The sequence below is a fragment of the Anabrus simplex genome, chromosome 2, assembly GCF_040414725.1.
Source record: "Anabrus simplex isolate iqAnaSimp1 chromosome 2, ASM4041472v1, whole genome shotgun sequence".
In the NCBI taxonomy this organism is placed as follows: Eukaryota; Metazoa; Arthropoda; class Insecta; order Orthoptera; family Tettigoniidae; genus Anabrus; species Anabrus simplex.
Window position 1 is genome coordinate 932,494,540 of NC_090266.1, and position 26,829 is coordinate 932,521,368.

Consider the following 26,829-nt stretch of genomic DNA (forward strand, 5'->3'; position numbering starts at 1 on the left):
CAATAACACAGACAACTTTCAGCAAAGGTTTTACAGTTGTAGATAACCTCGCTAGCTTAACGCCCTTAACGCACTTAACATACTTAACGCCCTTGAAAGGGCTTTGGCCTGCCCAGCGACCGCTGCTCAGCCCGAAGGCCTGCAGATTACGAGGGGCCGTTTGGTCAGCACGACGCATCCTCTCGGTCGTTATTCTGCGCTTTCGAGACTGGGGCCGCCATCTCACCGTCAGATAGCTCCTCAGTTCTAATCACGTAGGCTGAGTGGACCTCGAACCAGCCCTCAGGTCGAGAGAAAAATCCCTGAACTGGCCGGGAATCGAACCCGGGGCCTCCGGGCGAGAGGCAAGCACGCTACCCCTACACCACGGGGCCGGGAGCCTGAACTATAGCAGTTGGAAAATTATCATCGAATGAGTCGGCTACGTGGTGCGCGTCGTGTAATTCTAGGCTTGCATTAGGGAGATAGGATGTTCGAGACCTATCGATTGGCAGCTCTAAACATGGTTTTCCGTGGTTTTTCATTTTCACACCACAGAAATACTTGGGAGGAACCATTATAAAGACCACGGGTAATACCTTCTCAGTTCTAGCCCTTTCCTTCTACCGTTGCCAAAAATTGACTATGTTTTTGCGATGTTAAACCGCTAGCAAAAAAGAAAAAGTACGGAAATGATCGATCACCGTGGAATAATAAGCTCTTCTACCTCTGAGCTCGAGGGTGGAAATTTCGCTTCTTGCTGGCACAGTGTTTTCCTTCATTGTCGAGGCAACTCCACGGATAGGTAAACTCCCATATCTGAAGAAAGATATAACGAAGTTGCAAGTTTGCTACGCGATACTAGTCAGAAACTCGCATCGAGAGGTGGTGGGTTCGAACTCCACATCGACAAGCCTGTAGTTTTCTTTGGTTTTTCCATTTTCTTATCAGGTGAATACCGGCCCCAACCACTAGATTCGGATCCTTCACCTTCTTCCCACATTGTTGACGGAACCAAAAATGTTAAAGAGAAAACTTGCAGTTTTACGTGGCTGTTGATATTGTAATCATAGGCATGGGACCACCACATTTTGCGTGGAATCCGAATCAAAGTGACGTGACTTCTCAATCCAAGAATACCACCTACGTTGACCGAGATTCGAACCGCGGCCGCCTTGATGTGAAGCCTGTGATTATAAAACTCCGCCATCACGCCCTCTATCGCCGAAAACCTTCCGATGTATGTGCGATATTAATACACGAGAAAGAAAACTCATGGTTTATATCACTTTGTGACATTTTACCATTCAAAGCAACTATTGAATAACCCTACAGAAAACGGTAGTCTCTTTGTAGCGAGGAACAGGCTGTTTATTATTGAATGCACACGATATTTTAAAATTTCAAGTCAATTCCGAGATGACCTATATATTCTGACGCCCGTATAAATCCTATTACCTCTTACAGAAATACAGCACAATAGCACATCCACGAGGCGAGAGAAAGCCAGGTTTTGACCCAGTTCTCATTATCCACTCAAAGCAGCACAAGGGCAGTTATTATCCTCCCAGAGATATAATAAAATACCCATTCCTTGTATTCATAAACAGTGCCCAACCTTTATGTCTGCAGCACAGCAATCAATCCTTGTTTGTGGCAATCTTCGTATCATTAACGCTAGAAAATGGAGATGGCCAAGACCGACACGGCATCATACTACTACTACTACTACTACTACTACTACTACTACTACTACTACTACTTATAGCTTATGATTATAGATGAATTATTGTCATGTACAATATCATTTTGGATTAACAGACCATGGAAGCTTCAATCTGCTTGAAACTATTTTTCTTGTGAACCCCCATCCCCACGAATGACGCAACGGCGCCGAAGGGCCTTGGCCTACCATGCGACCGCTGCTGAGATCGAAGGCCTGAAGATTACGAGGTGTAGTGTGGTCAGAACGACGAATCCTCTCGGCCGTTATTTTAGGCTTTCTACACCCAGGCCGCTATATCTCCATAAGATAGCTGCTTTATTGTAATCAGTAATCACGTAGACTTAGTGGATCTCGAACCAGCCCTCAGATCCAGGTAAAATTCCCTGACATGGCCAGGAATCCAACCAGGGCCTCCAGGTAAGAGGCAGGCACGTTATCCATACACCACAGGGCTGGCAAAAGAGCTCCACTGCCCTGAGGGGCCTTGGCCTACAAAGTGACCGCTGGTTATCCTGAAGGCCTGCAGATTACGACGTGACGCGTGGTCGGCGCAACAACTCTATCGGCCGTTATCTTTGGCTTTCTAGACTCGGGCTGCAATTTCACCAACAGATAGCTCCTCAGTTGGTCCCAAGTAGGCTGAGTGGACCTCGAACCAGCCGTCAGATATAGGTAAAATTCCCTGATTTGGCAATGAATCGAACCCGGGCTTCCAGATAAGAGGGAGGCTCGCTACCCCTAGAATGCGAAGCCGGCTCATTTACAAGTTTCACATAGATAATAATAATCATAACAATAAGATCCCTTCAACTACTACCACAGTCCGGCTTCATGGCTAAAAGCTAGCCTCTGGTCCGAGGGATCCTGAATTCGATTCCTAGTCAGGTCGGTGATTTTAACTTTCATTGGATAATTCCGAGGGGTCGGGGGGGGGGGATGTATTGCTGTCTTCAGCATTAGAATTCATCACAGGCAGAGCCCCATCCTCACTGACGCGCAGGTCGCTTATAGGCGCCGACTCTAAAGACCTGCATCAGTCCTCTCCGGAGGCCACACGAATTATTATTATTATTATTATTATTATTATTATTATTATTATTATTATTATTATTATTATTATTATTATTATTGTTAACTCCTGGCACTCACAAGAAATTGCAGAGTACCGGGAATATAACACGAAAAGAGGTTCTTTAACATTCCAGTATATCCACCAATGCTGGTCGCTGGCATTTCAGCACACTTAAATGTCAGCCAGCGCTACCGGAATTCGATTTCGCAGTCCTGAATGGAGGCATTAAGTCATAACAAATCATTTCTCTGCGTTAAATACTTTCTTGGCATTGATATAGCTAGAGCAATAAATTCGAGGTACTCTGACTGGGACATCAGTGACCAGTTTTTGCCCATGTTTGAGTACAAGGATACTATGGTATGTTTAGGCTGAAGTTATCTCCACTGACTAAATTTATAACTTCTTCCCAACTTAGATGAGAAAGTACACAGGCAAAATCTTTGGAATGCCTCGCTAGCTAATTATACTGACATTATCACCAACTTCAAAGTTTATGGGAGAAACTTTGAGTATCCTGACTTTACTTTCTTTATTACACTTTAGCTCTCTATGGTCCGAAAGAATTCCTTCGTCATGGTTATAACGTTTTCTTGAAGTGCTTAATTGTTGTTCTACTCAGTTAACCAATTTCCTATATTTCCAGTCTGATCTCTGGAATGAAGCAATTTTTTTCTCACTCTAAATCAAGTTATCACAAATACCCTATTAACGCGTTTCCAGGAATTTTCAATCGGAATATTTTCGTACCATTGTAGACGAATTAGGAAAGAAGTGAGAAGACAAAGTCAAGTACCAAGGGAGTTGGCTGTGCGGTTAGAGGTGCTCAGCTGTGAGAATGTATTCGGAGGATTGTGGTTCGATCCCCACTATCGGCAACCCTGAAGATGGTTTTCCGTAGTTTCCCATTTTCACACCAAGCAAGTGCTTGGGCTGTACCATGATTATGGCCACCACCACTTTCTTTCAACTCTTAGTCCTTTCCTATCCCATCGTCGCCATAATACCTATCTGTGTCGGTGCAACGTGAAGCAACTTGTAAAAAAAAAAGATTAAGTGACGGGCAGAGTGGCTCAGTTGGTATATCGCTGGCCTTCCGAGCACAGGTTAGCGGTCTCGATCCCGGCTCATTCCGGTTGTGTTTGAAGGTGCTCAAATAAGAGAACTTCGTGCCGGTAGAACTGCTGGGGGAAAAATGTTTTGGCATCTCGACATCTCCGAAAACTGTAAATATAGTTAGTGAGACTTCGAATCAATTAAAAGGGAAGTCAAAGTGATGCGATCTTGGTCTACTGCGACCTACAACGGTTACCTTGACGTCAGCATATTCCCAGGCTTTTCCAAACTTTTTCTAGGAAAGTGTTACCTCATTCTATGTCCTGACCTACCTGGCCCTATTTTCCTTTTTCGGGGATTTGATAAGTGAGTGACATTGTGGCTGGATTCTCACTATGGCGGTCGTGGTTTGAACGCCAGGAAAAACATGTTAAATTTCTGAACTGAAAAGTTACATCCCTGTGGTTAGGATTTCTCGTAAAACAAGAGGACCCTGGCTGAGATCATATCAACAGTCACGTAATCCTCATGCTCGCTTTCTCTTAATTCAAATTATACAGACATACACGGGACACAATAACAAAAATTATTCAACATAATCTACCCACGCAAATGGCCAATATGGAGCTTAGTGACCGAAGATGCCTTAAGCTTCCGTCCTGTACTGGTAACGGCAACAGTTGGGAAAGTATGCCTACACCACATATCTTTAAATGTGTATTTCATGACAGCCGACGTAGTGGCCATGATCGTTGTTTGGTCTGATCCTGCAGTTAACCTGTTCGAGTCCTGTTAGTCGGAAAAAAGTCACCATCAGAATATTAGCCAGCAAGGAAGGAGAGGTGATGGTATACAACTTGCAATCACTAGATTGCGTGCCGAAAGCCTGGTTTCAATTCCAACCTCTCTGCAGTGTGGGCATATGACGCTGTTGGTGGTGATTCGTCCGTCGGATGGAGACATTAAGCCTTGAGCAGACCTCTTGGTGCTATCCGACAGGAGTAGGCTAGTCGCTGGCATCGCGTTTCACCTCCTCCCTTACTACTATCACACAGAGGTGTCCGGCTCCATGGCTAAATGGTTAGCGTGCTGGCCTTTGGTTACAGGGGTCCCTAGTTCGATTCCCGGCAGGGCCGGGAATTTTATCCATCATTGGTTAATTTCCCTGGCACGGGGGATTGGTGCATGTGTTGTCTTCATCATCATTTCATCCTCATCACGACGCGCAGATCGCTCTCGGGAGTCAAATAGAAAGACCTGCACCTGGCGAGCCGAACCCGTCCTGGGATAACCCGGCACTAAAAGCCATACGGCATTTCATTTCATCAGACAGAGGTGTGAAAATTATTAGACTCAACACTCATTTTGGAAAATTCCCATTGTCGCATGACGTTTACTTACCTGACCATGAATATATTCTTGTGCTACGCTTGCTTGCTGTCTGTTTAAAGTAAATTATAGAACACAAGTTACATTTTCTTCCAAATACAACAGTGACGATATTATTAGTAGACTCCTCTATCAATATTTAAGTCCAATGCTGAGGATTTTTAATTCCTCTTTTGAATGTAAATAGGTAAAATGGAATTACAGGAAGTGGTTCTGTGATATTTTGCTTTACTTGATTTCGCATAACATATCTGCAGCGAGTTAACACGCAAATGAAATGAAATGCCGTATGGCTTTTAGTGCCGGGATATCCCAGGACGGGTTCGGCTCGCCAAGGTGCAGGTCTTTCCATTTGACTCCCGTAGGCGACCTGCGCGTCGTGATGAGGATGAAATGATGATGAAGACAACAACACATGCACCCAGCCCCCGTGCCGTAGGAATTAACCAATTAAGGTTAAAATCCCCGACCCGGCCGGGAATCGAAGCCGGGACCTTCTGAACCGAAGGCCAGTGCGCTGACCATTCAGCCAACGAGTAGGACAGTTAATATGCAACCTCTTGTTGACAGAGTACATTAGAGACTAGTAGTATCGTAGCCAACAGTCCTTTAAATCTAGAGCATGTGAATTCTCTCTGATAACCTTCCTCCTATGGTGTTTGTACTTATGAGCTGGCGGCGACCGAAATCTGTTGACGGGCACCCACTATAACATATTAAGTTGCCCTGCACGTCATATGGTCTATGGAATACAAAAGTCTCATGCTTTTCTTGATTTGTTCCTCAGTAGTCTTTATTTCCTTTCTCTGTATTTACTGAAGTGGAGTTTTATTTCTACCATCAAAAATAGACTTCACTTTCAAGTCCTTTAGTCAGGTTTCCTATGTAATGATCAGAAGAAAACAGACAATTTCTATAAATAAACGACTGAAGGTGAATACGCTCTGCTTTCTTTGTGCCTCATCTTCCTTTGTAACCGCCCTTCTATGTAACAGTTGTGTAAGTACTTCAACGACGTTCTCAGCGATATATTTTCACTTTCTGTCCTTTAGTCTCTCTCGGAGGTACTTTAATTCGTTAGTAACCTTAGAGACATACGTTATAAAGCCAACACATTTCCAATTGATGATGTTTAGAATTAAGAGTCATATGTGCTGGTACATATTTCCGCATTTCTAATACAGATTAAATCCCCTCTATAACTACTATTATTTCAGAATAGTGAAGGAAAGGATGTTCTAATTGAATCATGGAAATCAGAAACCCACCGTCTCATTTTCAGTGTTATGATGGAAAAGTATTGCAAGCGTAGCCTACTATCCATGTACAGCATAAAACACCAAACTCCGAAGGTAAATAGTCAGCTACATGCTGTTTATTATTTCGGAGAAATCGCAAGTCAATTTATTGCATGGAGTTAGCGAGTTTCTCCATTCCATAAATATTCTACCGCTACTTGGCAGCACTATCGCATGCCAACAGAAGATGAAAATGACACAAAAACATAACTTTCGACTTCCACGGAAATCTCCCTGTTCCCATCACAAACGTTTGTGATGAATTCTACCTCAAGCAGTTGTGGGTGGATAACTTTGGTGTACCTCGAATATCAGAAAATAAACAAGTAACGTACTGTATATGTACAGTGAGGTAGAAAAGCACAAAGCGTTTTCTGATGCTTCCAGTTTGTTAAGACACTATGGAAATCAGAAAACCACCTAATTACAGGCACATATAATATGTTTTAAATACAACCTTATCGGAGTATCGTTACTTTGATATTCATAGTTTGTTTATATTACGGTGATCCTGCAATTTAAAAAATATAAAGATGAGTTAATGGGTAATATTTCCATAAAATAGTTTTTTGTACCTTCTGTAAATTTTGGTTTACTGGAGTTAGTATGTTTTTGATTTCCATGATTCAGTTCTTACCTTTTCCGAATCATTACAATGTTGGTCTCATTATCTTGGCAGCTCAAAGCGCAAAACGTCTGCTTCACATCCACACATAACGGATTTTAGTGTGACAGATACGGAAATACATATTGTTCTATTTTTTCTGAGAAAGCATGTAAACTCTTCGAACAGCGTCCTCTTATTGTCGTCAACTTCGTACGCTACGTGAGGATTTCTGTCATATAAAACGCACAGATGTTTAGGCAGAGAATCGTCTAAACTTGGTCAAGTCAAGGCATCTCCATCCAGGCAATATAATCCCCTGGGGAATTTAAAGTAAATTCTCCAAAGATAATAAAGGCATGTGGCCTCTGTCATGGACCCAGACAACTCATAACATGCAGTAGAGTAAAAAGCGTATAGGTAGCACGATATGACCGCAGTGAGTTAGTGCTATACGACCCCCGACCAGGGCGGACGTAATACGGTCTGAAGTTAGTCCCCATGTCGATATATTTACTCGCACACAGAAGAACTCCTGCGGGACAACATTCTGGCACATCAGCGTCTCTGCACACAAGATACCAAAAGAACAACAGACCTTACTACTAACAATAATGGTATTGTTTTTATGTCCCTCTAACAACCTCTATGGTTTTCGAAGCACCGAGGTACCGGAATTTTGTCACGCAGGAGTTCTTTTACGTGCCAGTAAATCTACCCACATGGGGCTGGCGTGTTTGAGCGCCTTTAAATATCACCAGACTGAGCCAGGAGGAAACCTGCCATCTTGGGCTCTGAGAGCCAGTGCCTTAAACCCCTGAGCCACTCAGCCCGGCAGACCTTATTAACTGAAAGGAAAGAAGGAAGAAGGGATAGGACATCAGTTTATTAAATTGAAAATTCAGGAGGTAATAAGATGGGCAAACTTACGGCATAGCTGTGCCATTCAGCCAAGGCACATAGTACAAAGGAACGTACTTACAGATTGTTGAACAACTCCTTTCAACACGTCATTTGGCCATTCTCCTTCGTAGCGTGATATTATCACATCTACAGTAACTGATATTCCATCTCGTTCATACAGGCACTCAAATTCGAGGTAAAAAGTCTTGGTTTACCTAAGAATTAACTGATTGTACGAGTTTCAGAATAAAAATGTCGGCACCGATAAGGCGAGCAAACACTCCCACGCCCCTAAAAATCAAATCTAATCCAACAATCAGACCCAGAATAAAAGTAAAATTAATGAAAAGAGGACGTCACCAAAAGACATGATCTCAAAGGAAAGAAGGAAGTGATTCACGCACGTATCCGGACCAATATGGTAGACTCCATAAAATACAAGAAAAATATGACGATGGTTGTCGTTTAAAGGGGCCTAACATCTATGTCATTGGCCCATGGCAAGAAATATAAATAAACAACTGGTTGCTATGGAGCCACACAAAATATAAACATAAAGGGGTTCCAATGGAGAGAACTCGGATGGAGAAAGCAAACACACTAGAAGAAAAGAAATAAACCCCCGGGAGGAACATAAATTAAACTCTCCTCATTTAGTTAGCAAAGGCTTCGGTCTGTTATAACCATTCTCTCATCATAACTTGCAATCCTGATCTCAAGGCTCATGTGCCATAATCCGAATTTACACGAAATCAGGGTACACAGTTATATTCAGGGGATACAGCCATCGGTTTTGCTCAATACCTTCTGTCCAAAACAGCATGTCATAACCAAGACACACTCAATATCATAACTTACTCATCCAGATTCCAGTCTCACAGCATCGAGCTTCGACGTTAATTACCAAACATAGATATTTACAAAGCGGGTAATGATACATACTTTTTACCGGGCCGACAACCGAGCTTAAATAAATCCCCGATAGCGGTTACCCGAAGAATCACCACCACATGGCACACATCAGAGTAGTACAACCAAACATTTCACACAGGAATAGGCCGAAAACCTTTCACTAAATGAAGCGATGTGAGAAAAGTAAATCAAAAGAGTAAGACATGTGATCTTAAATGATGACCGAGCTCGATAGCTGCAGTCGCCTAAGTGCGACCAGTATCCAGTATTCGGGAGGTAGTTGGTTCGAACCCCACTGTCGGCAGCCCTGAAGATGGTTTTCCGTGGTTTCCCATTTTCACACCAGGCAAATGCTGGGTCTGTATCTTAATTAAGGCCACGGACGCTTCCTTCCCACTCCTAGCACTTTCCTATCCCATCGTCGCCATAAGAGCTATCTGTGTCGGTGCGACGTAAAGCAGCTTGCAAGAAAAATAATCTTAATCGAGGTGGCATTCGTTTAAAATCAGGAAAGTCAAAACCGGACGAAAACTGGATTACAAATAGGCTCCTTAAGGTGAAGGTAACCAACCAAGGGGTAACTAAAACAACAAAGTAGGATACAGGAAAATACGGTACCTCAGAAGGGTATACATAATTGAAAGTCCGTTTAAGCGCGGTCCGTTCAACAAATAATCCATAAATCTTGTGAAAATACGACGATAACATAAAAACGTAATCAGATACCACCTGGCCTCCATTTTAGTCAACGTAAGAGTTCTTGAAAAATCGAGGAACATAAAAGGGCCTAAGAAGGGCTAAGAAAATAACCTACGAGACGAGATGGAAAATCAGCGGCATTTATAGACACAATCGAAAATAAGACAGAATGTACCGTAGGTGCTAAAATAAAGTTATAGACGTGAGTTCACAAGCACTTCGGGCAATTATAGAACGTGAATGGAAATAAATATACACCGAGACACAAGAATGTCTCACCTCCGAAAAAGGCTGGTGCAGGTTTTTCGAGTTGAAGCCGTATAAGAGAACTGCGCATCTATGAGGATGGGGCCCTATGATAAATTCTAACGATGAGGACGAGACATAAACACACACACCCAGTCCACGAGCCATTGGAATTAACCGATGAAGGTTAAAATCCCCCTAACCGGCTGGGAATCGAACCCGGTTCTCTCTGCACGCTCATTTAACCATGCAGACGGACATCTACAACTAGTGCTTGGTACTATCTACGGGCGCCTTTACTCCGAAGAAGTACTTTCGTACTGATTCCCACTGTAGGTAGGGTGAGTTGGAAAGTGCATCTCTCCAGAAAAGGATGATTCGTTTCTTTCTCAAGTTCCTGTCGGGAAATCGAACCCACGTCCTTCTGGAAATTACACATAGTTTTACAGTACTTTCTCTAGTAGGCAGCCTTCCCAATTCTTCTAGTTTAATATTCAACCTAATTACGCATGCATGGCAGGTCAGTATTTTTATTGATCGCATGCGTTTTATGACCACTAATATTCTAATATTTCAATGTTAATTTTTCTGTAAACAAGTAGCCAGCTGAAATTATTTTAAGTAATATTTTACACGATTAAATTAGCACATTTCTTGCAACTTTAAACGGAAGTACAGTACTGTATATGTTCTAAACCACGATAGCGACCGATGACGAATATCTCACATTCTTGGGCTTTGCTACAGTAGACTAGGATGATGTTGGAGAAACGCTCTAGATAATAAGCGACATGATATCTGCTGAGTGACAATCACTGGCATCTCACTAATGTGGCAGCGATTCGAATCCAGGCGAAAGCAATTTGGATTTTTGAAATTAAATACCACTTCCCTGCCATTCGGATTCCAAATAAAACCGGAGATCCCGTGGTTTCAACCATGCTATCTATTAATCAATTATCTTCCATTCTCGGATGACCGGGTTCGATTCCCGGTACTTCCAGAGATGTAAGAATGGCAGGAGGGCTGGTATGTGGTTAAAATGGCGCACGCAACTCACCTACGTTGGGAGTGTATCTGAAAACGGTTGCACCAACTCCGGACGAGGATACGAATTCACTTCAACTGTAAATTATACAGTTTAGTAAGTGTGGTTTGTCTCTTTTATAAATAAATAAATAAATAAATAAATAAATAAATAAATAAATAAATAAATAAATAAATAAATAAATAAATAAATAAATAAATAAATAAATAAATAAATAAATGTATTAATTATTAATAACGTAACCGGCGGAGTGGCAGTGCATGTTATTGCGTGCTAGGGCTATGGAGCCAAGCTCTGCATTCGGGAGGCGGGTGGGTCCGAACCGCTCCATCGTTGTCCTGAGAATGGTTTCCTGTGAATTCCACATTTTCACTTCCAGACAAATGCTGGGACAAGTCTTATGCATAGGCTCAGGTGATTCCTTGCACCACTTTACCTAATTTCATTTCACCATCATTCAATCCTTCATTAGCTCCATAACTTAGGTTGGCGCCAGGAGGGGCAACCGCTCATAAAATAACGTGTCATATAATTTCATCTCACCTCATCCCCGACCGCGTATCAGAAAACGGGACTAAACGGTAGACATACATACATAAATGAAATGGTGTATGACATTTAGTGCCGGGATGTGACCGAGGACTTCGGCTCGCCAGGTGCAGGTCTTTTGATTTAACGCCTGTAGGCGACCTTCGCGTCGTGATGATGATGATGAATACGACACATACACCCAGTCCCCGTGCCAGGGGAATTAACCAATTACGGTTGAAATTCCCTACCCTGCCGGGAATCGAACCCGGGACCCCTGTGACCAAAGGCCAGCACGCTAACCATTTAGCCATGGAACCGCACCATACATACATACATACCTACATACATACATAACGTAAAACAGCAGCCAGCCTTCCTTCCTTTACTTTTTTCCTAAATAGTTCAGTTACATGATGATATACTGCGCACATAATCTTACACACTCATATTTACGTCTTTACCCATGGCTGGACACAAATCAGCAGCGTACTGTGAACCCTTGAGCTATGCAGGCTCTCCAAACTGCATTAGAACCAACAATGGAGTGATTATAGAAACTACGAAAGCAGGCGTATCGCTGAAAATAACTTATTTAAGATTTCGAATTCGAATATACACGAGGAATGATTCGGTCTGAACATTGAACGACTATGACTGGATTAGAAATAACGTACACAGGTGGCACACAATCGACGGCAGGAAAGCAAGTTTTTTTTTGCTAGGGGCTTTACGTCGCTCCGACACAGATAGGTCTTATGGCGACGATGGGATAGGAAAGGCCTAGGAGTTGGAAGGAAGCGGCCGTGGCCTTAATTAAGGTACAGCCCCAGCATTTGCCTGGTGTGAAAATGGGAAACCACGGAAAACCATCTTCAGGGCTGCCGATAGTGGGATTCGAACCTACTATCTCCCGGATGTAAGCTCACAGCCGCGCGCCTCAACGCGCACGGCCAACTCGCCCGGTAGGAAAGCAAGTATCCACAGCCATTCAAAGAGGAGAGACTGGAGTTGTTCCCTATATTGATAGGGCAAAATCTACGAGAATGCCGCTAGTTTAGAAAAGAAAAATAACGGTGAAGTTAAATGGAATAATGTAGGCTACTCCTATGAGTGAATTGTGAAAATATCACATTATAAATATTATTATTATGAAAATAATAATAATAATAATAATATTAATAATATTAATAATAATAGATCCTCCGTGGCTCAGGAGGCAGCACTTCGGCCTCTCACCGCTGGGTTCCGTGGTTCAAATCCCGGTCACTCCATGTGAGATTTGTGCAGGACAAAGCGGAGGAGGGACAGGTTTTTCTCCGGGTACTCCGGTTTTCCCTGTCACCTTTCATTCCAGCAAGACTCTCCAATATCATTTCATCTGTCATTCATTAATCATTGCCCGAGAGGAGTGTGACAGGCTTCGGCAGCCGGCACGATTCCTATCGTCGCCGCTAGATGGGGCTTCATTCATTCCATTCCTGCCCCAGTCGAATGACTGGAAACAGGCTGGAGATTTTTATTTTCAATAATAATAATAATAATAATAATAATAATAATAATAATAATAATAATAATAATAACAAACATCATCATCATAAAATCCATGGAAATTCTTGTTCACCTTCACTAATGATAGTTCAAGCACAAGGAAACAGATTTCTGACCTTCTCATTTAAAGTGTTCATGCTTGCCTCTAGCGCTCGATACACTTATGCGTACGCCTTCCTGTATTTGAGTGAACTAGCCTGGCATCATAGAAGCACATACCTCATTCATTTTCTGATGTAGTTCCTCTACATTCGGCGGATCTGTTTAGAACACCTTAGTTTTAATGTAACCCCATAGAAAAAATATCGAGTGTGGTTAAATCGGGAGATCTTGCTGGGCAAGGTAAGGAACCACGTCGACCAATCCAGGGTTCAACACACCCTTGATTAAGGTGATTTCTCACAGGTCGGAAACAAGAAAGTGGCGCGCCATCCTTCTGGAATAAATGCTGTGCTTTCAGAAAATTATCCAACTCATTTTGAAGGAACTCCAGACCATATATTCCACCAAGTAGCCTATAGAAGGGAAAAGGTCAGGTCCGATGAACTGATCTTCAAGAATACCACAGGAGGTATTTATGCTCCTGCGCCTCTGTTGATGCCCCTTTCAAGCCTGATGACGGTTCTGAGAAACCCAATAGTGAAGGTCGTGCCCGTTGACGATGGCGTTATTTGCGAAATAATACTCATCGCTCCACAGAACGCGTTGAATGAAGTCAGGATTACCATCGAGTATTTGAAAAAAACCCTTGTTCAATAATCAAATGCTATCAAAGTAAAGCGTTACAAATGCTCATGCAAAGAAGTACTGAGTAAAGCAAACACCTCATTCCAGGCAATATTGCCAAAGCACACAAATGTAAAGCACGCCCTTCTCTGTCACCTAGTTTTGGTAATGCGGACGGTTCAAGAGAAGCATGTGAAGAACAAAGTAATGTTCACTGCATTTGTTATTGGTTTTACGTGGCATCGAATCACACAGGTCTTGGGCAACAATGGGATAGAACAGTGCTAGGACTGAGAAGGAAGTGACCCTGGCCTTAATTAAGGCGGAGCCCGATCATTTGCCTGATTTGAAAATAGGAGATGACGGAAAACCATCTTCAAGGCTGTCTACAATGGGGTTCAAACACACTATCTCCCAAATGCAAGCTAACAGTCGATTGTCCCAACCCATGCAGTCAACTAGCTCAATAATTGGAGTATTTTAATTATGACTTAGTGAATATCAAAAACTTTTCTTTTTCCAATTTGTTTTACGCCGCACCAACACAGATAGATCTTTTGGCGACGATGGGATATTTTAGTTTATTTAGTTTATTTTCATAAGTCTGTACAGAGTTCTCCTCCATTTTCACAGACACTTTATATAGGTGTACATAAATGCCTGAATATTTTTTTTAAATGAATGATTCCATGACCGAATTAAATTGTCATGCATGCATGAAGGAATGAACACTTCTCTCCCAGTCACGGATAGCCACCAACTGAGGAGAGAGCATTCGATTCGCAGGATAAATGCATGGATGGGATTATACATAACTACTGCCCGGTCGTGTTATCCACCCCTGGTGAGAAAAGGAGCCACCTTCCCAGGGATAACACGTCCGGCCCTTTCCCTTGAGGCCCAAACGGAAGACCCCACCTGATCTAATAGCTGTCAAACACTAATTTCTCACCCTTCCCTAATTTCTGCGAGGCACACGTAAGCGGAAATCCCGCTCCCCATGTACCCCCGTCCCTATTCTTCTTTCTCTGTTGCATTTAGGTCACTCTAGATATTCGATTGGGATAGGCCCGTCCTATCCCGTCCTACTTCGGTTATATCCTTACATAAGTGTATGAATTGGCCGCCTCTGTGGTGTAGTGGTTAGCGTGATTAGCTGCCACCCCCGGAGGTCCGGGTTCGATTCCCGGCTCTGCCACGAAATTTGAAAAGTGGTACGAGGGCTGGAACGGGGTCCACTCAGCCTCGGGAGGTCAACTGAGTAGAGGTAGGTTCGATTCCCACCTCAGCCATCCTGGAAGTGGTTTTCCGTGGTTTCCCACTTCTCCTCCAGGCGAATGCCGGGATGGTACCTAACTTAAGGTCACGGCCGCTTCCTTCCCTCTTCCTTGCCTATCCCATCCAATCTTCCCATCCCTCCCCAAGGCCCCTGTTCAGCATAGCAGGTGAGGCCGCCTGGGCGAGGTACTGGTCATACTCCCCAGTTGTATCCCCCGACCAAGAGTCTGAAGCTCCAGGACACTGCCCTTGAGGCGGTAGAGGTGGGATCCCTCGCTAAGTCCGAGGGAAAAACCGAACCTGGAGGGTAAACAGATGATGATGATGATGATGAAGTGTATGAATTAATGAATTAATTAATTAATTGGCTATGATTCCCTACCTAAATGAGTGTCTCCTTGCACAGGCGGATCACCATTCCACATGCAAGGGCCACGCCTACGATTATCTACATGAATGTATGAATAAATGAATTAATTAATTAATTACTGATTTCCTAACTGTATTGAGAAAACATGTATGGATGGATTTATGAATGGGTATATGAATATTCATGCATGCATGATAGGGGAAAAAAAACCTCATCCCTCCCAGTACGGATAACCAGTAACTGGGGAGAGAGCCCTTTGCGTCGCACCGACACAGATAGGTCTTATGGCGACGATGGGATAGGAAAGGCCTAGGAATGGGAAGGAAACGGCCGTGGCGTTAGTTAAGGTGCAGCCCCAGAATTTGCCCGGTGTGAAAATTAGAAACCACGGAAAACAATTTTGGACAGATTTTCTCCATAAATGATACATTCATTCAAGTCAAATGGCAAATTACTTTGAAGGAGAAAATCTGTAAATATGTCAACATTTCCGATTTTTTGATTTCCAACTCCATTTAAGTAAAATGTTCGAACCAATAACCCCGCTACCGCAGCTCGTTTCGCTGAGTCCGACATTTACTGCGTGCTGTATATCGTCTGCCAGGCTCCATAATTGGCACACAGACAAATTCAACATATCTTTAGTTCGGTCAACACAGATAAACAAGGTAAATTATTGGAGTTGGAAAGAAACTGAGAAGTGGCAAATCAAGTTATATGTAGTAAGACAGGAACATGAAATGGAATTCATAATTCGTTGAACACAGTTAGAGGATAGTGTGAGAATAGGCAGGCCAGAATGAGGAGACGAGTTCAAAGACAATCTGCACATCTTGACGCACTTCCATCTTCAAATAAATGGGCTGGCTCTCCCTTCGGCGATCTTTAAATTTTGGCAAGTCTAACCTGGCCAATGATGTTAACCGTAACATAATTATGGTACGCGTACCAACACTTACTTGACTGTACCAAATATAATAAATAATCTTGCTAGGCTACGTAAAAATACGAGAATTTGCCAAATAGTATGAAAATGTCATGACACCTATTCCATCAGCATATAATTTCTTCACTAAGATATCGTCGCTGGAAAGGTAAAAGGTTGTATTCCACAAAGCTCTTCCTATCAATTATTCCCCCTAAGACTGGTCACGCCTCCCAGCCACGTATGGATATGCAGTCCATCAGAACAAATTTTGTTGTGTTCATTTTCCTATGCCCACGTGTAAAGGAAAATGAACCTTACAGTACCGTACTGTAGGAATGTACGTTTGCATTACGTATTTACGCACTCCTAGTGTACAATGCATGTAAGGTTCATTTTCGTTTAATCGTCGACATAGGAAAACGAACACAACGGACATTGTTCTGATGGACTGCGTATCCATATGTGGCTGGGAGGCGTGACCAGTCTTAAGGAGAATAATTGATAGGAAGAGCTTTGTGGAACACAACCTTTTACCTTTCCAGCGACGATATGAAAATGTATTATGTTTCTCTGTTCAGTTTAATGTAATATAACCATTAAAATTACCATATGATTCCTTGCACATTCATTATGATCATTCTTTCATTAGTGTGAAAGTAACAAATTGGTGACCTGGAAACTCTAAACACGTAATACAACGCTAAATGCACTTAACAAGAAAACGCTTTATGGCTCGTCTGGCGACTATGAAATTTGAGATATATATGACTATTTATCATTTGAAATTTTCTTGGCCGGGTGGGCCTATCATACACTGGAGATGTTTATAGACTTTTCATTCAAAATAATCCTATATTCAGATCAAAAACAGTTATTCAGAAAATATGTTATTGTTAAATAATAAGTAGGCATACTGGTGTTTCTGTTCATAGTTATATTAATTATTGCTCTCATTTGAAAGGAATGTTCGCACTCAGGACATTCTGTTTTTATTTAATTTAGTTTTCGTCGTACCATAAAATACCATAATTTAGAAGAGTCGTTAACCACAGTGAGTAACTTATTGATTGGCACCACTGAGTCTGACTGCCTTAGGGCCTGCAGTCGCTGTCAACCGGAGCTACATAGGGCGCACTGGCCAGACTGTTCTACTGTGGCTGGATGATAGACAGTTCCACGCAACCTGAATAACATAGTGAAAGGTGGGATAAAAAAGTTGTGATGACTACGTTTAAATCTATCTGATGGGCACAAAAATCCGTTCACCGGGCGAGTTGGCCGTGCGGTTTGGAGCGCGCAGCTGTGAGCTCGCATCCGGGAGATAGTGGGTTCGAACCCCACTGTCGGCAGCCCTGAAGATGGTTTTCCGTGGTTTCCCATTTTCACACCAGGTGAATGCTAGGGCTGGACCTTAATTAAGGCCAAGGCCACTTCCTTCCTATTACTAGGCATTTCCTGTTCCATCGTTGCCATAAGACCTATCTGTGTCGGTTCAACGTAAAGCAACTAGCAAAAAAAGTCCGTTCGTATCGCCATTTTGAACGCCTGGAAGGTATGTTTGCCTACTGAATGGAGTGGACAGGCAAGTTGTCGACGTAACTCCTGGCCATTCCAGTGCAAGGATGCCTGTGTATGTGTTTACGTTTTCTTTATGTTAATAGGGTAGAAGGAAGTAGATTTCTAGAGCAGCACCAACGGTGAAATGTGAAACATAGATAATCCAACAAAGTAAACTTTACTTCAGTCAATTATCAGGGAAGCAGGTAAAAAGGGGACGTACTGTAATGCTTCTGTTAATTAATTAATTAATTTCAAGTTGCTTTACGTCGCACCGACACAGATAGGTCTTACGGCGACGATGGGACAGGAAACCACGGAAAACCATCTTCAGGGCTGCCGACAGTGAGATTTGAACCCACTATCTCCCGAATACTGGAAACTGGCCGCACTTGAGCGACTGCAGCTATCGAGCTCGGTAATGCTTTTATTCAAATCTACATCAGGGTGTAATCAAAATTATTTCCAATTCTCTAAACCTGCATTTATCATTGCACAAGTTTTATTTTGTACCGTACTCTCCGGGCAGCTTAAAAGTACCAGTTCTAAAAAAAGTCGCAGGTTCTGTTGTGTGAACTGTTCGATGGCACTTCTGCAGTGCTCCAACGAAGCAAGGCGTTTACGATTTTGCAGAGATATAAATAGATAATAATAGCTTATGATGGAGCGATATCAGGGTAGTAGATCAGGTGAGGTAATAATTCCCGTCCAAAAGACCGCAACATCCGACGAGTCTCAATAGACACGTGGGGTCTCGCGTTGTCGTGATGTTAACACCACTTCACTGTTTGATATTTCTGCGCGTTTCTCACCAATGGCATCTTTCAGATGGTCTAGCCGAGAACAGTATCTCACTGAATTGATGATCTGACTATTAGGAAGCACTTCGTAGTAGAGAATGTCTTTCCAATACCACCAAATGCAAAGCGGTATTTTTCTGAAATGGAGACCTGGTTTAGTAGTTGTGAGTAGAGGTTTACTTTTTCTTCGCCATGGCTTTACTCGTATATGACTTCATCCTTACAATGTTGTCGTATATGATCATCTTGTTATCACCCGTCACCAGACGCTTCAGACATGTTCATTGCGCCTTAGTAAGGAATCACAAATCACCAAATTCCATTCACTGAGTTCATGAGGCATCCAAACATCGCGACGATATATGCAACCAAGCCTCCTCAGGTGTTTTCTCACCTTAAGGGACGATATATCAGCCCTTGAGATATTTCTCCCGCTGTCATCCTTAGGTTACCTTTAATCAAATCTTTGAGTGTTTCTCTTCCGGTACGAGGTGTGCCGTTTAAGGAACGAATTCCACATCGAAAATCAGAAGACCACTTCTGGCATGTCCATTCGGTTACCGCATCTTCGCCGTAAACAGCACACATTTTCCTCGGAGGTTGTGAAGCGTTATTTCCCTTGGGATAAAAAAAGAGCAAAGGGTGTCTTAAATGATCATTTAAACATCCCGGGTAACCATCGAATGCCAGCGATGTCACCGACAGTCAGGTATACACTAGTAAAGTAAACTCGTGTCCTCGTTCAGAGACGGTGCAGCTATTTTCAGGCACATCGCCAATGGAGGTGAGCTGCAGGCACCATTTTAACCGCATACCAGCCTTCCTACCATTTTGAAATTTATGGCAGTAAGAGGAATCGAACCAAGGACGGCAGGTAATAGCTCTAACCGTTACGCTAAGGAGGCAAATAGGTACAAACTGAATAGCTAGAATATTCCTCACTGCCTACGTGATGTGGCAACTATTACCCGCGAAAATTTTAGTGTTATTTCGGCTCCCTAGTACTGAATCGGTAGACCTCGGTTAACTTCGAAATTCGTATTGGCAACCTCTGACACAAAAAAATATGAATCGATTATGCATCGGCGTGAGATATCTGGCGGTATAATTGCAACAATTTATATACGGTTGTTATTTACACAGCAAAGTCAAAATATAGGTTAAGCTTCAACATGAGTGAGGAAAATCAAAGTACATCACAGTAACAACCTAGAACTCCTACACGGAAACGACGGTTTAGAAAATTTCATATCGATCGATCATACTATCGATTCAATTCAGATTTCATTTCCATTCAATTGGCAGTATTACCGAAACCGATGTAGCTCCCTCCTTACTCCTCACCCCCGTTAAACGAAGTGTCACTAGACATTTCCCGGGTAATACACTATCGCTGCTGTAGAGCAGGTTGTGCCCTCCCCAGGCTGAATTTTCCTGGTGGATGGATTACAATGCCAACGGACTTACGTGCCCACCAGATATATTTAAACAAATCATATAAAAGCAAATATTCAAAGAATTGTGCAGTCAAAATAATCTAAATAGAATACATACAAACATTAGTTTCGTGTTTTATTTTTTATTTATTTATTTATTTATTTATTTATTTATTTATTTATTTATTTTCACAAGGGCTTATTATTAATCCAAATTTACCTAGGTTGTCTATTATCTGATTCTGAATAAAAGGAAAATATTGTTTATTTTGTGATTACTGAATATCACTTACTTATTATTAACAAAATCCATTATAAAATGTTAAACATTTTCTTGTAATTGTAGGTTAAGTAAAATATTTATGTAATTGATGTATGAGCAGAATAATTACAGTTATTAAACATGCATCTTTATACCGAAATTCTTCTCTCCCCTTAACTCTTTCCACACGAACATAAACATTAGATATTACTTACACGAGTTTTTTCTTTTCTTACAATTTGTTTTACGTCGCAGAAAGGTCTTATGGCGACGATGGGATAGGAAAGGCCTGGGTCTGGGAAGGAAGCGGCCGTGGCCTTAATTAAGGCTGCCGACAGCATACTAGTTCTTCGGGGGCGTGAATACCTCGGTGACTTAGCTACTTACTTCCCACACGGAATGCTAAAATTCGAATTCTGGGTTGAGATTTTCATCTCAGGGACGGCATCCGGCCTTAAGCCCCGGCCAAATAATTTTTAAAATGAGCCTGAATGGTTCCAGAGAACCCAGGAATTATAGGAATAAGCCGAAGGAAGCTTTCAATTTGTGTGCGTTCGTAATGATTTTGAGGGTAAAATCATTTAAGAAATAAGGATGTTTATCTAAATCTGTCTAAATGTGAACGAAAATATTGTTTTTTATTTCACGTACAACGTAAAACGAACGTAAGAACTTTCATTTACTAATATCCAAGGTTACAGTGTAGAGACGTATGTGTGTGCAGTAGACTGGCATAGGGCAGAGGACGTCACTAACTGCCGTTTGGCATGACTGCTATGCTTGCCGCAACCCCGTCATAGTGACCAACGTCCTTTTCAAGCCTGGGGTACACCTACAAAGTACTTCGACGTTATACTGTACTACCTGTGCTCATGAAAACAAGCCGGCATTGAGGACCGAACGATCAGTTTACAGAATACGGTTCAGCAATGTATTTTGTGTCAAAATACTCACGATTTTCACATGAACACGCCTTTTACACTGCAGATATGTTGTCTCACAACAATACTGACGTCTCGTGTGTCGGATGTATTAGTTCGAGAGGTTCGGATACATCCGCGTCTCGTGTGTCCAATGTATCTGTTCGACCGGTCCGGCTCCATGGCTAAATGGTCAGCGTGCTGGCCTTTGGTCACAGGGGTGCCGGGTTCGATTCAGGGCAGGGTCGTGAATTTTAACCACCATTCATTAATTTCGCTGGTACGGGGGCTTGGTGTATGTGTCGTCTTCATCATCATTCCATCCTCATAATGACGTGCAGATCGCCTACGGGCGTCAAATCAAAAGACCTGCACTTGGCGAGCCGAACTTGTCCTCTGACACTCCCGGCACTAAAAGCCATACGCCATTTCATTTATTTTCGAACGGTGTTGAAGCTTGGTGTTATTCATTCTGTATAGCATGCTTCAGGTAAACGATCTACAGGGACAAACGGGAATGTCAATGATTACGGACGCTGAGGTATACGTGTGCATGTTGCACACTATGAAAGATGCACACAATTATATAATGCAGGCGAATGTCAGCGTAGGTACTCTATAATAACATATACAAGGTGTTTCAGTGATGATACAGATTTTCAGGGATGCTGAAGAAGAGCAAAATGTATCAATTTGATAAATGGAACCTCGGTCTGAAAATGGCTCAGTCGCACCTTACACGCCAAAGCAATTTTTCGTAGGTTACAGGTTCGTTAACGCATGTGGGTTCAACATGATGGGACACCAGTCCACTTTTCACGTACTGCTCGTGAACGCCTTTCGGGGAGAAGTGGATAGGCCAGCTCGTTCACCTAATCTGACCTCCGCGACACCTGTAGAGACGGAAGAGAATCTCCTGGCAAGAATCCTCGCTGCCTGTGACATCGTTAGGACCCGCATACGCTGGAATTTAATGTGACATTGCCATGCCTACTTCGAAGGTGGGGAACGCTATTTTGAACAGCTGTTGTGTATCTTCGTATTACACACACGAATACTGCGCAACATACGGACGATAATTTTATCACACATTCATAGGTATCTTAAACAAACTGGCTTATATCCGGTGACCGAGGCGGTCGTCAGTGCAGGAAGAGAACCTGGATGCGTCACTAAAGACAACCCGATTTAAGCCCGTAGCAGTTAAGGTCTGTAGTTCACGACACCGCTGTAAACGGACATGATAGTGGCTGGGTCTCAATGGCAGAACAGGTAATGGGCACAATGAGACTGAATCTCTTTTAGTCAAGCCCCTGGAAATGGTTTGGGAAATCACTGGGGCCTGTAAAGAAGGTGGTACATGTGCCTAGACGGTGGGCACAGCAACATTTGTATGTGTTCCTGTTTGTCGGAGGATCACACATTTCTTCCCTTGGTGGTCAGTCGAGGGTATCTTCAGCCCAATTGCCATTTGTACGTGACCACACGCATCCACTGGTCCTAACATGCCCTAAAAGTCTGGTCAGAACGTCTTAAGTGACGGGTGATCCATCGATGCGACAATCCAGCCTCGCACATACCTATACCTATAACGCGCTTCCTATCAAACTCTGATGACTGGACGAAGTCTCTTCGATTGTATCTCAGAGATAGGGTCGATTCCCGTCCGTAGCAGTTTAGGTTTCTAGTTCACGACACCACTATAAATGGAGACGACGGTGGATGGGTCTCAGTGGCAGAGTGGTCGACGAAGCTTCCACAATCGAAAGCAGCTTTCCACTATGTGCAAAAAGCCTCTGAAAGCCTATACACACGCCATGGCTTCTGATGGCAAGAACGTTCAACTAATCGCGTCACTACGTTAATCCTTCTTGGTGCATAGTTTTCTTTTGTAGATGAGAGTACATTATTAGGTTTTTTACAATTTGTTTTACGTCATACCGAATTAGATAGGTCTTATGGTGACGATGGGATAGGAAAGGCTTAGGAGTGTGAAGGAAGCGTCCGTGGCTAATAATGTACTCTCATCTACAAAAGAAAATTATGCACCAAGAAGGATTAACGTAGTGACGCGATTAGTTGAACGTTCTTGCCATCAGAAGCCATGGCATGTGTATAGGCTTTCAGCCCCAGCATTTGGCTGATGTGAAAAAGGAAAACCACGGAAAACCATCTTCACGGCTGCCGACAGTGAGATTCGAACCCACTATGTCCCGGATGCAAGCTCAGAGCTGCGCGCCCCTAACCGTAGGGCCAACTCGCCCGGTGATATATTATTAGGTTCAGCGACTAAAATAATATTTTTAAATTTTGTTACAAATGGAAGTCCGGTCTGCCATAGGTTATATTAGGTATCAAGTCACAAATTAGGCAGGAATAGGGCCTGAAATTGACTGGAAATATTGTACTGTGAAACTATTCACTTTAATATAAAGTCAACAGTCTTTCTAGCTGAAAAGCCTATTTTAATTCCATACTTGCTTTAAAATTGATCTATCAATATCGCTCATGTATTACATATTATAGTATAATTTGTGTAGAAATTCTGAAAAGTGGTTGTAATGATGATAGTTGTAGTTTTAAGATGTCTAATGATACATAAAAGACAGACTTGTCTATGCTTGCTTTCTGGTGCTCCATATTCAGTAAAAGATCAAGGATAATTACATGAAACATTCCATCGCAAAACATAGGCTAAAGCAGCTTAATTCAAAATATCATTATGATCTCAGATATGTGATTCACGAAAGTCCAAAGCTAGATTAATATTTTAAAATACTGATGGACAACTCACAGAGCGCAGATAATCTTCCTTAATCACCAGTCGAGTGGAAGAGTACAAAACTGCAAATGTCAACAAGAGAACATTAATAAAGCCTATAAATAAGAACTAAAACTAGTTTTGAAATACTTCGTGCTAACTGTTGAAAATATTAATGTAATCTGAAGTTTATGGGTGTACATCTAAAATTCTGAAAGCCCATCTATTCAGTAATTTACCTAGAGCACTTAGTTCATTTGCTTATACAATATTCACTTTACCAATACTAATGCCTCTCACATGCTATACAGACATTATGGAACTTTAGAAGCAGAATATTCAATGATCACTTTCTCTAATGACATCCCTCCATCTGTACTAGTTTTGCCCACCTGAACAAATGTACACCAGCATGTACGGGTCAAGTTTCATTTTATATACAATATAACTAGGAGTAACCGCAGCTACACCCTCATTGGAGTCGAAATATACTGTATATCGGATTCGAACACTGTTAATAACAATTGCGCAATAACAAATTTCTTGTTACCAACCTATCTGGCACATTTCGTCCCTCCTCTACGTCAATTTGTGATGTAGCCAGGGAACATTACTTGCACTTGTAGCAGATTAGGTATAGTATTATTTTTAAGACACCCAGATCTATTTCCATCAGCTTGCACCACATTCTTTTCATTCCCTTTAACCTTCCATCATAATGAAGTTTCTCTCACAGAATGGAAAAGCACAGCGATTGTTATACTTGCATCATTAATGGTTAGCAATGATATTTTTCGCCATAATTCAACCAACTGCATCACCTTCGATGTGCGGTCCCTCTGGGTTGTGTCCTCAAAGAGATCCTTTAACACGTTTTTGTAATTATCTGGCAAACTCTTAGAGTTTACAGTTACGAAGAACATGTAGTTACCATTTTATAGTAAATTTAATTCTCAATTCTGCATACATACTTCTTTTTAAAATAAGACTTGCAATTGCTAAGGGTCTCTGATGCAAAAATTTTCCGACTTCCTCTACTTTTTAAACTACCAACTCCCCTGTAAAGGTAGGATAATTACATATAATCTGAAATAATCTGGAAGAAATAACATTTCTAATAGTGAAAGAATAGCTGAAATCAGTTGAGGGGTTCCCGAGATTAGCCTGCATATAAGAACCAACTTACAAGCGTTCTCTATTTATAATATTGATGTGGTGCCCGGTTTAAACACCACGCGTTACGTGGACTTCCTCTAGAACAGGGCCTCTCAAACGCCCAAACTCTCACGCGTGCAGAGCGAGGTGCATAGGCTCTGTGCACTGTGCATCGGTACGCTTCGCCTCAACTCGGCTTGACTCGGATGGTGTAGTATGCTGAGAGCGACGAAGCGTTTGGTGGTAGACGACCTGTTTATCAGTGAAATAGATAAGCGCACGACAACAACATAATAATGGAGCAACCTGTTTCGAAGAAAGCAAAGACTTCCGAAAGTCCATTTCAATCGAACTGGGAACTTTCGTTTATTTATTTATTTATTTATTTATTTTTGTCTGTCGTGACGATAACGCCAAATGCTTAATCTGTGGGACGATAGGGACGATAATTACGTGCGTAAGAAAATCGTCTGCTGAAAGACACTACAACAGACTACATTCGGAAAATTATTGTGAAATCATAGGAAACGTCAGAGAGAAAGAATTAAGGAAGTTGAAACATCTTGAAGAAGAGCATTCTATATCCACAAATGAGGTTTGTTCCAGTACTGTAGCATTTTCATTGTGGTTACGGGTTCTGCATTTTTTAAAATTATGTTTACATTCCTCTCAAACATGTATGTGTATTTCTAATTAACTTTTTTTAATTTTTTTAATAACACTGGTAACCTTGTCCCATACAACTGAGCGTCTCCGCTCACCACACGTAAACATTTCGCAGTGGGGGAGAAACAGCAGTGAAGGTGAGGAACGCGGAGACAGGCCGAACGGGTGAGACAGGTGTGGGGAGAGAGGAGTGGAGGGGTCTGCACTCTGGTCAACCAAGCGAAGTCGTCTTTGCACCATGCACAGTGCATGCACCACGCGCATGCACCCTGAGAGGCCCTGCTCTAGAACATCCCTCGTTGAGCCGGCGTGTGAGGGCGCTTCCCGGCAGCGAGCGGCCGGTCGGTCTACGTCACAGCTCAAGCAGAATCGAGCTAAGGAAGGCAGATCACTACGCCGTAACGAAACCAGACGGACTGACTACGGAACGACTGAATTCACATCGTAGGACAGCAGTGTTAGGCTGATAGGTGTTCTCTTACACTCTACAAACCTTTGCGGAACTTTATCATTTTATCAGCCGATTCTATACTCCCTGAACTCAGCAGTGGCAGTCAGATATTCACAGACAGAGTACGAACTAGTGCTCTTTCACAGACTTGTACTAACAGACATCCAAGTACCGCACTTAAACAAGTCATTATTTCTTCTTGTAAATATAGTGTATATAGTAATTATTGAACAGTTAAATCTGGTTTAATGATTCGTGTTTTTCTCTCCGAACTGTGTGAAGTGTTGTGCACCTGCGTTTACACCCACTTATATTTGCGCTGGAAATTGTTCAGACAATCATCAGAAACTTTCATTATACTACATTGTATACAGGCTGATTTATGATTTTAAGTTCTTACATTGTTAATACATTAGACATATTGTACAGTCCAAAATCCTTTTATATGGACAAAACAAATATTGGTGAAAATACTGTATGTATTCAATCGTATCCGGATACCGCTATG